The sequence below is a fragment of the Bos mutus genome, chromosome 3 (genome assembly GCF_027580195.1).
Source record: "Bos mutus isolate GX-2022 chromosome 3, NWIPB_WYAK_1.1, whole genome shotgun sequence".
NCBI classification, from domain to species: Eukaryota; Metazoa; Chordata; class Mammalia; order Artiodactyla; family Bovidae; genus Bos; species Bos mutus.
The window spans coordinates 10,837,673-10,849,750 of NC_091619.1; the positions used below are offsets into that span (position 1 = coordinate 10,837,673).

Here is a 12,078-nt window from a genome sequence, read left to right on the forward strand (position 1 = left end):
CCGTGCCGCCGCCGCCGGGCTGCAGCGCCGCCTTCAGGGCTGGCGCCTCCTGGGCCCTCAGTCTTAGCGCTGCTCGCTCGAGTGTCTAATTCGCTCTTTTTACCTGCATGAGTATCTCCTCCCTCCACGTGAAAAGGTAAATGATGTTGATTTTATTCTCTTTCGTTGCCTTATTTTTTTGTCGACCACTTATCTAATTGACTTGTTAATTTTCTGGCTTCTCCAACTAACGTGTAAGTTCGTGAGGACAGGATCTGTGTTTTGTTCACTGCTGTTGCCCCTAATTCCTAGAGCAGTACCTGACGCATAGTGGGTTGTCAATGAATATTTGATAAGTGAATGAAATAATGAGGACAAGTAGGGAAAATACACAGAAGGATAAAAGAAAAAAATGTTACCACCCCCCAAACTCTTTCCCCCTTCCCATGATTTATAATCATACCCTATCTTCAATTGGGCATCTTGGTGGGGTTTTCCTTATATTTACTTAATATAGTAATATATATGTTTTCCTCTTATATCACGTCGTCTTTATAATCGTAATTTTATTGACAGCATCTTAAATACCCTACAGGAGAAAGGCACACAATAACTTGTTTCCCACTTCTTAGACTATCTCCATTTCTTCTTTTAAAAACAATATTGTAATAAACTTTATGCATAAAGCTTTCCCTCATTTAGGATTATTACTTTAAAACAGAGTCCCATAAATAGAATTACTGGGTTAAATGATAGGAGTATTTAAAAGAGTCTTGATGCATATTGTCAAATTGCCTCCCCCAAGTTTGAAATAATCCTAAATGGCTTTTAAATCTTATGTAATTTCTCCATGGAGATTCCTTAAAGCTTCTTCATTCCTTCAGCAAGTATACAGTGAGTTTCTGTTATGCATCTGGCTCTCTTTTGGGTGCTGGGGATACAAAGATGAACTGGGCAGTTAAAGTCTTCCTGCTGCTAAGTCGCTTCAGTCGTGTCCAACTCTGTGTGACCCCATAGGCGGCAGCCCACCGACCTGTGTCATAAAACTCTAGAGAAATTTTGACTTTTAAAAAACTAGTTATCCATGTATGCTTTTCAAGGCTCCCCACTGACTACTGACCAAATTCCAGTCCTCCTGAACGTTTGGCTAAGTCACTTCAGTCATGTCCGACTCTGTGCGACCCCAGAGACGGCAGCCCACCAGGCTCCCCCGTCCCTGGGATTCTCCAGGCAAGAACACTGGAGTGGGTTGCCATTGCCTTCTCCAATGCATGAAAGTGAAAAGTGAAAGTGAAGTCGCTCAGTCGTATCCAACTCTTCGAGACCCCATGGACTGCAGCCTACCAGGCTCCTCTGCCCATGGGATTTTCCAGGCAAGAGTACTGGAGTGGGGTGCCATTGCCTTCTCCCCAGTCCCCCTAACCTGGCATTAAAATTTTCTTATGACCTGGATTCAGCCTACCTGTCTGCCTCACACACCCACAGGCCTGTCTTCATCACCCCTTAGTATCTACTTCACATTCTAGTTATTTGACTTTCTATAACAAACCCTATGTCTCAGTCCTTTTATATCTCCCCTCTGCTAGTTTTGAGACCTATGATTGGCTACCTATGTTTTTTACAGTCAGGTTCAAATATTAAAGGGCCCCTTCAGCAGAACTAGGAAGGGGCACAGATATGTGGGTATATCTGTCAAGAACAGTCCCTGGCTGTGTGGTTATCCCATCTACCTATCCACTAACAAAATGACTCATTTCTTGGAATCGATACTTGAAAACACGCATACCTCTACACATCTAGCTCAATTAAATAGTCCATCCTCTCTCATCATTTTGTACACCTATTAGCATTCATTTCAGTATAGTTATTCAGGTAAATGTCCATTCAAACTGTAGTGTTAGACAATATAACAAACCAAAGACATCTGACCAAAACACATACTTAATAGAAATGAATACTAAAACCATTTGTAATTTGATAGTTTACCTTAAACTAATTCTCAGTCTTTTAGTTAAAAGAAAAACACATGTATCAATGCATATATATATATATATATATGGAATCTAGGAAAATGGTACAGATGAACCTATCTGCAGGGCAGGATAGAGTCATAGATGTAGAGAATGGAGATGTGGACACAGAGTGGAACAGGGAGAGTAGGTTGAGTTAGGAGAGTACCAATAACGTGTACACTGCTGCTGCTACTGCTGCTAAGTCGCTTCAGTTGTGTCCGACTCTGTGCAACCCCAGAGATGGCAGCCCACCAGGCTCCCCGTCCCTGGGATTCTCCAGGCAAGAACACTGGAGTGGCTTGCCATTTCCTTCTCCAATGCATGAAAGTGAAAAGTGAAAGTGAAGTCGCTCAGTCGTATCCAACTCTTAGCGACCCCGTGGACTGCAGCCCACCAGGCTTCGCCACCCATGGGATTTTCCAGGCAGGAGTACTGGAGTGGGGTGCCATTGCCTTCTCTGAACATGTACACTACCATGTGTAAAACAGATAGCTCCTGGGAGGCTGCTGTATAGCACAGGGAGCTCAGCTCAGTGCTCTGTGATGACCTAGAGGGGTGGGATTGGGGTGGGAGACAGGAGGGAAGCCCAAGAGGGAGGGTCTGTGTGTACACAGAAAGCTGATTCATGTTGTACAGCAGAAACTAAACAGTCACACTCCAATAAATTTTTTTTTTAGTTATAGCAATACTAGTAAAAAAATGCATACCCTATACAGACAACTATTAAATGGCAGGGCTTCCTTGATAGCTCAGTTGGTAAAGAATCCGCCTGCAATGCAGGAGACTCTGGTTCCATTCCTAGGTCGGAAGATCTGCTGGAGAAGGGATAGGTTACCCACTCCAGTGTTCTTGGGCTTTCCTTGTGGCTCAGCTGATAAAGAATCCGCCTGCAATGCGGGAGACTTGGGTTCAATCCCTGGGTTGGGAGGATCCCCTGGAGAAGGGAAAGGCTACCCACTCCAGTATTCTGGCCTGGAGAATTCCATGGACACAGTCCAGGAGTCACTACTGAGCGACTTTCGCTTTCATTTTTCTTTCATTAAAAGACAGAAAGTGAAGAATTAAAGGACCTCTTGATGAAAGTGAAAGAGGAGAGTGAAAAAGTTGGTTTAAAACTCAACATTCAGAAAACTAAGATCATGGCATGTGGTCCCATCACTTCATGGCAAACAGATGGGGAGACAATGGAAACAGTGACACACTTTATTTTGGGGGGCTCCAAAATCACTGCAGATGGTGACTGCAGCCATGAAATTAAAAGACACTTGCTCCTTGGTAGAAAAGTTATGACCAACCTAGACAGCGTATTAAAAAGCAGAGACATTAGTTTGCCAACAAAGGTCCATCTAGTCAAAGCTATGGTTTTTCCAGTAATCATGTATGGATTTGAGAGTTGGATAATAAAGAGAGCTGAGTGCCGAAGAATTGATGCTTTTGAACTGTGGTTTTGGAAGAGACTCTTGAGAGTCCTTTGGACTGCAAGGAGATCCAACCAGTCCATCCTTAAGCAAATCAGTCCTAAATATTCACTGGAAGGACTGATGCTGAAGCTAAAACTCCAATACTTTGGCCACCTGATGCAAAGAACTGACTCATTGGAAAAGACCCTGATGCTGGGAAAAATTGAAGGCAGGAGGAGAAGGGGACAACAGAGGATGAGATGGTTGGATAACATCACCGATAATGGACATGAGTTTGAGCAAACTCCAGGAGTTGGTGATGGACAGGAAGGCCTGGCGTGTTACAGTCCATGGAGTCACAGAGAGTCAGACACAACTGAGCGACTGCACTGACTGAACTGAACCGATTAAATAGCTTCAGAGAATGTGAAAATCTTTTATAAAATGTAAATAATTCTACAAAAATAGATTTAGTTTTAAAAATCTTTTTTAAAGTATTATTTTATAGAAATTTTCTCTCCCCCAATTGCTGGCTAGTTTAAGAGTAACTAGTAAAGTCAACTCAATAGGCTATTGGGAACAGACAATATAAAATAAGAATGTCCTGTGTTTACATTATCCATATTTTTCCATATTAGTAGGATGAACTGTTGAAGGTTGGTAGTATTATTGATATATTGCCTGTTTTTAATGCAAAATCTTTCAAAATCTAATTATATAAATTATAAATATGATTGTGTATGACTATAATGCAAAGGAAAATCCTTCAAAAAGGCCATTTTCATGGCTATTTCATTTACAAATCCATCAAAGTTTGGCCTCTGCTTTCGTAATTCTTCCCAGTTCTGTATTTTGTAAAGTCCTGGTTTGTTTTTTTTGGCAGCAGGATGGGATGTTGATGGAGTTTTGAGATGTCTCAGCTCTGGAGATGATGATATTGATGGTGATGATGGTTTCTCCCAGGTATGATATTTAGGTTTTTCCCCTGGTGGCTCAGAGGTTAAAGCGTCTGCCTCCAATGCGGGAGACCCAGGTTTGATCCCTAGGTCAGGAAGATCCCCTGGAGAAGAAAATGGTAACCCACTCCAGTATTCTTGCCTGGAGAATCCCATGGATGGCTACAGTCCATGGGGTCACAAAGAGTCGGACACGACTGAGTGACTTCACTTTCTTTCACTTCCTAGACATATATATAAAACCGCTGATTCCTCTTTATTCTTTAAAACTCAACATGCAAAAAATTAAGATCATGGCATCTGGTCCTATCACTTCATGGCAAATACATGGGGAAAATGTGGAAACAGTGTCAGATTTCATTTTCTTGGGCTCCAAAATCAATGAGGATGGTGACTGCAGCCACAAAAGTAAAAGACTCTTGCTCCTTAGAAGAAAAGCTATGACAAACTTAGCATATTAAAAAGTAGAGACATCACTTTGCTGGCAAAGGTCCGTATAGTCAAAGCTATGGTTTTTCCAGTAGTTATGTATGGTTGTGAGAGTTGGACCATGAAGAAGGCTGAGCACCAAAGAATTGATACTTTCAAACTGTGACGCTGGAGAAGACTCTCGAGAGTCCCTTGCACTGCAAGGAGATCAAACCAGTCAATCCTAAAGGAAATCAACCCTGAATATTCATTAGAAGGACTGATGCTGAAGCTGAAGCTCCAGTACTTTGGCCACCTGATGTGAAGAGCCAACTCATTGGAAAAGACCCTGATGCTGGAAAAGACTGAAAGCAGGAGGAGAAGGGGACGACAGAGGATGAGATGGCTGGATGGCATCACTGACTCAATGGACATCAGTTTGAGCAAACTCAGGGAAATAGTGAAGCACAGGGAAGCCTGGCATGCTTCAGTCCCTGGAGTTGCAAACAGTCGGACATGACTTAGCGACTCAACAGCAACAACCTCTTTATTCTGGCTAGCGCCTAATGCAGCAGAAATATCTGATAGACTATTCATTTGATAGTCTACTCATTGGCATTGATTCTTTAGCTTTCTTCTCAAAGCACTGTCTGCAAACGTGTGAGTTCTTTCCATTTCAGACGTCAGTAGCTCTGCTTTACTGGGAGGACTTTTACAGTTTAGCTTTAAGATATTGATAATATTTTAGTTGCTCTGTTGAAATTGCCCTCATGTTCACAGTAACTTGCAATACTTATTAATACTACAGTATGATTCATGTCGTGTCCCACTCTTTGCAACTCCAGGGACTATAGCCTGCCAGGCTTCTATGTCCATAGCATTCTCCAGGCAAGAACACTGGAGTGGGTCCTTTCCATTTCCTTCTCCAGAGGAGCTTCACAACCCAGGGATCGAACCCATGTCACCTGTGGCTCCTGCATTGGCAAGTGGATTCTTTTCCACTGAACTACCTGGGAAGCCCCTATTACATAGTATACTCTGGTACATATGGTACACACATATCATACCTATATAAACAGTTATACTATGCAACATTGAGGCTCACACTCAACATCTGTGTCTGGTAGAAAAATAAAATTTTTAGAAAATTCTATATAATATTCTTCCTCATCTATATTGATCTACAGATTTTAACATAGTTAAAGGTTACAGACTAAAATATATCAGATCCTAGAAAAATTTACATTTGAAGACACTTGAGAGGCATGTCACACTGACTACATATATTTATTTTATGTCTAGCTGAATAATATACCAAAGTTCCTAACCTTTGTTTTGTGCCATGGACCTCTGGTGAGTGTCTGGTGAGCCCTTCTCAGAGTAATATTTCTAAATGCATAAGCTACATAGGTTTACAATTAAAAGTTTTATTGAAACAAAGTACTATCCATAGGCCCCAGCTTAAAATCCTCTGAAGTTTCATAGGTACTTAGTTTGCTCAGGCTACTATAACCCAACATCACAGACTGGGTGGTTTAAATAATATACATTTATTTTCCTCACAGGTCTCTCATAGAGGCTGGAAGTCCATGATTAAGGTGCCAGCAAGTCTGGTTTCAGGTGGGGGTTCTCACCTGGCTTAAAGACAGCCACCGTCTCTCTAACGTCCTCACTTGGCCTGTCCTCAGTATGTGTGTGGAAAAAGGAGAATTGAGAAAGAAAGGGGCAGAGGAGAGAAAGTGTGTGTGTGTGTGTGCATGCGTGTCTCTGCTTGTAAGGAAACTAATCTGTTGGATAAGGGCTTCACCTTTATGAGTTCCTTTAACCTCAGTTACTTCCTTAGAGACCTCATAACTAAATACAGCCACAGTGGGGTGGGGGGAGGCATATATTCAGTCCATAACAGTACTACAGGGATTTACCTGTAGTTTCTCTTTCCTTTTCTCAGGAGCTCTTGGAGATTAAAGTTCCAGGACTCTGAGAAATGGAAGGCATCTAGAGATTATATTGATAAAAGACACCTCAGAAATCCCTTAGAGTACTAAAAAGGGAGCACTGTTTTTACAATGTCTTTTGGTACTATCCTGGTTGTAATTAACTTGATTAAAGCATTTCCCCTGGAGTTACTGGGTCTTACAATAGAGGAACAAACATCTAAGGACTAGAAAGAAGAGGCATGATCTATAAGGTAGCTAGAAGATAATTATAAGCCAGTCAACTGTACAGTACTTGTACATTATAAAATGTAAATAACTATAAATATTAGCTTAGTCTAGCTTTTTAAATCTCTTTTTTAATTATCTGAGCGATTTTTCTTTCCCCAGTTAAAGGAGTTTGAGCAAAAGTATAAGTACTGTTGCAACTAAAAGAAGATTTAGAATTAGGACAGTCAACTGAGAATAGCGATAGGGTTTACCTTTCAACTAAGAGGGACCACTACATGGCAGAGCTGGACCACTAATTAGCTTCTGAGAACACAAAGAGGCAGCCAAGCTTGAGCACAGTTCCATAGGTCTCCTTGGGGTATTCCTTTGCTTTCAAGGGAATCTCAGGATGTTGCCTCTTCTCACTCTGGGAGCCTGACAGTGAAGACCCTCAATCCTATGATAGTAAGAATGCTACAGTCTGTAATGAAATAGAGCTTCTATTAAGGATGAAGTTAGTCCTGGGCATGTTCTTGCCTGGAGATTCCCAGGGATGGGGCATCCTGGTGGGCTGCCATCTATGAGGTCGCATGGAGTCGGACGCGACTGGAGTGACTCAGCAGCAGCAGCAGTCCTGGACATAACATCAGAGTTACTTGTGGGCTCACACTTTATATTTTTTTCAGAACATAAATTACTAAACTGTGTAGGCTGAAAAAGAATACCTGCAAACCTTTGTAAGCAGCTAGCCAAACTGAAATTCGGAAAACTTGGCTGAAGCCTTTGGCCAGGCTTCTTGTAGATAAGAACTTCTCCACGATGCTAAAAAATATTTTTGTGTAGTGATGGAGGTTGAGCTCTGGAGACTTCTTTGGCATTGGGAACAGGTGGAGATTCCAGACTTAAACACTGTCCCTGGAGTTACTAATAATATAGGGAGATTGCTAGATGGAGACTAGGCTCCACTCATCACCCTCTGGAAGGAGGGACAGCCACAGTGCTGAACCAGAAAGATGAACTGCTCTCTGCTGTTGCCCTGAAAAGCCAGACTCCAGGGATGGAACCTGATAAGTCAATCTTAGAAGTTTTGCCCAGGACTCATTATTTGAAATCCAGGAGGTGATTTGCTGACTGAAGTTATAGCTGCAGTTGTACCAAACAGAGCATCCTATCTGCTTGCTGGAGCCCTGAGCCCACTCTTTAGGGCTTTCCTGGTAGCTCAGAGGTTAAAGCATCTGCCTGCAATGTGGGAGGACCAGGGTTCGATCCCTGGGTTGGGAAGATCTCCTGGAGAAAGAAATGGCAACCCACTCCAGTACTCTTGCCTGGAAAATCCCATGGACGGAGGAGCCTGGTAGGCTACAGTCCATGGGGTCACAAAGAGTCAGACACTCTTTACTCCTGTCAGATGCAGCAAGGCTGCTGGGAGCCAGGGCTTCCTCCAAAGCAAGGAGCTCTGTCTTGCATATCTTTTGTTAGCTTTATGCCTAATTTCTTTAAAAGTTGTTGATGCTCTTGTAAAGATACCTTTTGTGTCTGTTACTTTTTTCCTTTATTATGTTTGAAATCCTGTGTCCATGGGATTTTCCAGGCAAGAATACTGGAGTGGGTTGCCATTTCCTTTTCCAAGTAACACTGCTAAACTCTTGTTAAATCTAATACTTTATCTGCAGGCTCTAATAGTTTTCTTAGATGTCCTGTGTAGACAACTGCATTGTATGCAGACAGGGGAAACATTTCTTTCTTTCTAATCCTTAGGCCTCTCATTTCATTTTCTTGGTTTTGTTATATTGGCTAGACTATCACTACTAGCAAATAGAACTTTTCCAATGATGGATACGTTCTATAGCTGGGTTGTCCAATATGGTAGCCACATATGGCTGTTTATCACTTGAAATATGGCTAATGAGACTCAGTTAAATTTAAATTTGAAAATCCACCTGTAGCTAGTGACGGCCATATGGAACAGCTCAAGGCAGATCCTCTAACAGAGTAATGGTAGCTTCCCTGGTAGCTCAGTGGTGGAGAATTGCCCTGCCAGTGCAGGAGACACAGATTCAATCCCTGGGTTGGGAAGATCCCCTGGAGAAAAAATGGCAGCCCACTCCAGTATTTTTGCCAGGAAAATCCCATGGACAAAGAAGTCTGGTGGACTACAGTCCGTGGGGTTGCAACAGAGTTGCACATGACACAGCAGCTAAACAACAACCGCAGAAGTAGCGCCACTCGTGCCATCGTGGCCTGGCACTGGCCTTCACGGCACTCCTCACGTTTCACCAGCAAGTATGATGTTTGCTGTATACTTAGAAAAATACCCTCTACTCCTAGTTTGCTGAAAGTTTTACCGTGATTATCACTGAATGTATAAATGAATTTCTGCATCCATTCAGGGAATTGTTTTGTGTTTCTCTCTTAATTTTTGGTGTGGTGAATTACACTCAGAATTTTATCCAATACTAAAGCACTCTTGTATTTCTGGGATAAATCCTCTTTGATTGTGATGCATTTTTCAAATATACTGCTGTATTTGAGAATATTTTGTTTAGGATTTTTGCATCTGTGGTCATAAGTAATATCAATCTAAAACTTTTGAGTACTGTCTTTGGATATAAATATTGCATCATGACATGAATTGGGAGTCTTCCTACTGTTTCTAGTCCCTGAAATAATGTTTGAAAAGGAGAGTGAAGCTTCTTTGATCTTTGAAAGTTTGAGAAAATTCCTTGTAAAACTCTCTGAACCTGCACTGGTGGAGAAGAGGGCAGGTTTTTTAAATTTCAAATTTAACTCAATGGTTTTTGGGGTCAGGATTGGTTCCTTTAGGTAGATGGGGACCCTCTTGCCTAACATCACCATCCTTCTTTGCGTATCTGCAGACGCAGCACACACTGTTGCTGTTTTCCTGACAGTTTAAAGAATGTCCCCCACATCTGGCCCTCCTGCAGCTGTGAGAGCCTCCTGCACTGTCACCCAACTCCCAAGGGCAGCTGGAGAGAAGCCGAGGTCCCGGGCTCCATGCCCCTCGATTTTAGATCCCACCTCCCGGAGGAAGCAGGTATAGGGGGACTGTTACGTGGCTTCGGGTAGAGGAATCTTTCTGCAGGCCAGGCAGTGCTGCCACAGCACCACAGCAACTGTGTCTGAAAAGCCAAGATTTCAGAGCTGGTCCGGACACAGAACTGTCTCCGGAGCAGGGCAGCCTGCCTTCCAGAGAAGAGACAGCCCTGGGTACACTGCACTGCCTGGCCTGGCTGATGTCTGCTCTGCCGCCACCAGAGGGTGGTGTGCTCTCATCCTTCCCCGGGGATGCTGCAGCTGAGAGCGAGCACAGTGGGCCTCAGGCATCCCATCCTGGAGTCGCAACTTAGGATGCTGCAACTGGCCACCAGCGGGGCTCTGGTGGTCACCTAACCTATGTGCATTCCCTCTACAGATTAAGAGGCTCTGGGAAGTCCTGGCCTTTGCACTCACACCCCTTGACCATCCAAAGGTGAGAGTTCTCATGCCCTCCAAGGATGTTGGGGCTCAATGACCTCTGGTGGGTTCAGGCTTAACTGGTGGACAGTGACTGTGGCATTGGGCCACCATAAGGTTCCTCACAGCAATAGGCTCAAAATTATTGCTAGATTCTGTGGAATGTTGTCACCTACAGGAATAAATTGTTGAATTGCTACATTTGGGAACAATCGGAGAGCTGAGGACCAAAGGGGTCTTACAGCAGTGGTTTTAAAAAAAAAGCGGAGCAGTACAGGAATCCGGCAGAGGTTACCCAACCCTGAGAACATGAGCCCAGAAGAACAGAGTGAGCAAAAAGTCTGTTGTGAAATTGCTTTCTCATCAGCTCCTAGTCAATAATGATAATAATAGCTGTCCTTGACTGACTGTCTACTAGATGCCAGCTGGAGTTATACATTGCCTCCTTTAGTCCAGCTGTAACCCAGTGAGGTTTGAACTGCTGCCATCCCCATGTCAGGGGTGAGAAAACAGGCTCAGGAAAGTTAGGTTGCCCTCTGTTACACAGAGTGGCAGAGTTAAGACTGAAACCCAAGTCTGACTGACACCAAATCCATGAACTTCTCCCCTTTGCCACAATAACCATACTAAAGTTAACTTCACTGAGAATTTAATATCTGCCAAATAGTGTGCAGAATATTTTTGTGATGCTTTATTTCATCCTTACAATAACCCCATTATTATCAGTACCTTATATAGATATCCCTCGCTTTTTTGAAAGTTTGCTTTACACTCCTTGGCTTTTACAAAAGACTTGTATTAGTACCTACTTTCACTACTGAGAGAAAATTGGAAGAGGAATTTTCCCTTTACACAAAAAGCTAAAGTCAAGTTTCAGCATTTGTTTTCCAGGAGCCCTTATAGAGGCAGCACACTCCCCAGTCAGCGAGAGCTGTTGTTCAGTTGCTCAGTTGCTCAGTCGTATCCGACTCTTTATGATCCCATGAACTGCAGCACACCAGGCTTCCCTGACCTTTACTATCTCCCTGAGTTTGTTCAAACTCATGTCTAGTCAGTGACGCTATCCAACCATCTCATCCTCTGTCACCCCCTCTTGCCTTCAATCTTTCCCAGCCTTTTCTGCTCCTATGTGCCAATGGAAAGAGAACACTGAGTGTGTTCAGAAACCCAGCAGAGCCAGTTTCTGATCAGATAATAAGGTTAATAAGCATTTACCAAGCACTTAATATACCACAAAAATTAGTCTAATGTCTAGACTATTCCAGTGGTTTCCAACGGTATCCTAGGGGATGCCTGGGAATCAATCAGACCAAGACAAAGGAATCCAGCTGGTTGCTATGGGAATTCCAGGGGAGCCTATGAAAGACATGAGCTACCTTTCATAGGCTCTTTTCATAGTGAAAGTGAAAGTGAAGTCGCTCAGTCATGTCCAACTCTTTCCATGGGGTTGCAAAGAGTGGGACATGACTGAGTGACTTCACTTTCACTTTCACAATGAACAGAGCCTGTGAAAGATAAGGAGCTGACTCTCCATTTCTGGAAACTGTCATAGCCAAAGATTACTGAACTTTGATTGCTCTATTAGAGAATAATTTCTGTTTAATTGCCCCATTATAACTTTAATAAGAGCAGTTTCTCAACTTCGGTGTTAGAATCACTTGGGAAAACTTAAAACAACTCCATGCCCAGGCATACTCCAAATTGA

The 12,078-nt window shown here is 42.9% G+C and overlaps 1 long non-coding RNA gene across 2 annotated transcripts in view; it reads left to right on the top strand.

Annotated features, from left to right (window-relative positions):
• The first annotated feature begins 56 nt into the window (after positions 1–56).
• The window catches only part of LOC138986828 (uncharacterized), a 124,393-nt gene continuing 112,371 nt past the window's right edge, over positions 57–12,078 (top strand). For both annotated transcript variants that reach the window (XR_011463458.1, XR_011463457.1), the window contains exon 1: positions 57–136. This is a non-coding gene — a long non-coding RNA (uncharacterized lncRNA). The remainder of the gene's footprint in view (positions 137–12,078) is intronic.